This window comes from Oryctolagus cuniculus, chromosome 8, assembly GCF_964237555.1.
Source record: "Oryctolagus cuniculus chromosome 8, mOryCun1.1, whole genome shotgun sequence".
NCBI classification, from domain to species: Eukaryota; Metazoa; Chordata; class Mammalia; order Lagomorpha; family Leporidae; genus Oryctolagus; species Oryctolagus cuniculus.
This window is the reverse complement of record NC_091439.1, coordinates 137,029,495-137,031,450: the sequence shown is the minus strand read 5'-3', so window position 1 is coordinate 137,031,450 and position 1,956 is coordinate 137,029,495. Positions and strand designations below refer to the sequence as shown.

General features: G+C 40.3%; 1 non-coding gene across 1 annotated transcript; it reads left to right on the top strand.

Annotated features, from left to right (window-relative positions):
• Nucleotides 1-1,173: 1,173 nt before the first annotated feature.
• LOC127487147 (U2 spliceosomal RNA) lies at nt 1,174-1,365 on the top strand. Its single transcript, XR_007913681.1, has one exon. It is a non-coding gene; the product is annotated as a U2 spliceosomal RNA (small nuclear RNA).
• The last annotated feature ends 591 nt before the right edge of the window (nt 1,366-1,956 follow it).

Here is a 1,956-nt window from a genome sequence, read left to right as displayed (position 1 = left end):
ATGAGCCATGGCACCAGCCCAAGCCACCCTATATTTAAAAAGCAGAAATCATATCACATTTATGACCACATCTTAGATGCAAACATTATAACACATAAGTCCCTTGATTAAAACTTTTCTATGTTTTTGTATTGAATTTTAGAGAGAACAAAACCCTTTACCAAGTCTCCAGGACCTATTGAGGGTTCTGGGTAACCCTGTAAGTTCATCTGTTACCCCCTTTCTTCCATACTCTGATGCACTACGTCTCCTTACGCTTTGAGTGTGTCTAAATATTTCTAGTTTCTGTAATTTCGTTCTTTTTGTATGGAAATTTTTCACACAAGTTTTTGGCAATGTTTAAATTATTACTGTTTTTTTAAAAATATTTATTTATTTGAAAGTCAGAATTACACACACACACATACACACAGAGAAAGAGAGAGAGGTTTTCCATCCGCTGGTTTACTCCTCAATTGGCCACAAAGGCCAGAGCTGCACCGATCCGAAGCCAGGAGCCAGCAGCTTCTTCCAGATCTCCCACACAGGTGCAGGGGCCCAAGCACTTGGGCCATCTTCTACTGCTTTCCCAGGCCATAGCAGAGAGCTGGATCGGAAGGGGAGCAGCCGGGTCTCGAACTGGCACCCATGTGGGATGCAGGTGCTTCAGGCCAGGGCATTAACCTGCTGCACCACAGTGCCAGTCTCATAAATTATTACTGTTAACAGGGTCCTCGTTTAACACCTTACCTAGATAACAACTCCCCAGCTCCATTCCTATCCTGTCTTTTATACTTTGTAACTGCCTCCTATTCATACACACACACACACACACATATGTACATATATATAATACATATAATGACTGACTGATTCTGTTCTCATCACGACTACAGTTTATCCTACTAAGGGAACATTCACATCCCTCATGTTCACTGATGAATCTCAATGTGTGTCATATGAGCTTAAAATTAGTCAGACTTACTATGTATCTGTTCAACAAAGAAATGAATGGATGAATATGGGAAATAAGGACACCTCTAATATCAAGTCTTTACATTTTTTCAAGAATTTGTATATATTTTTATGACCTAAAAATAAATTGTAGTGTGATTTTAATATAGCCTAAGGGTTGTGAAACTTTTTAAACATTTTATCAAAATTTAAGAAACTAGGTGATAGAAATGGCTTTCTTTGGCTTCTCGGCCTTTTGGCTAAGATCAAGTGTAGTATCTGTTCTTATCAGATGGCTTTCTGCATGTTTTACCTCTCCTCATGTTTCATCTCATATAAGCTAAACAGAACTCCGTTTCTCCTTCTTTGTATTTATTTCCAAGGAGATTTTTGAAAGATGACACAGAACACTCATATCGTAGTAAACACGCCAGCATTCTTCTCTGCACTATTGATATTACCTTACCGTCGCATCCCCAGGAGTGCCCTAAAAGGCAAGTGAAATTGCATGCCGATTTCTGTTATGAAGAGTCATTCACAGAAAGTAAAAATCATTGTTATGGAAGCTATGCCTTGACACTCAGATACGAGTTGTGAAAATATCGTTCACTAGGTTTGCGCATCTACCTAGCTGACAGCGTGGTTGCAACCCACTTATTCCAAGTTCCTGTTAGGGTGGATTTTAGACCGCTGACGGCGGCACGTGGGACAGGGGAAGCAGTAGAAATCCATTCTAGAAGGAAGGGAGCTTTGTCACTGATGCTGTTGAAATTCCTGTATCTGGAGATGATGAGCAGGCTGAGTCCCAGTCAGTTTCACTCTTGTTCCAAATTCCTTACAGAAAACACGGCCCGCTGCCTGTACCCTAGAGCAACCTCACTCCCCTGTGACTGCCGAGGCAGCGTGCTTGAATGGGAGAGTTCTGTCTCTGTCTGCACACACATTTTAATTTTCTATACAGTTAAAATGTGCAAATTTTTAAATATCTCAAATTTATTCATTTTCTGTGCTTAGTATCCATCT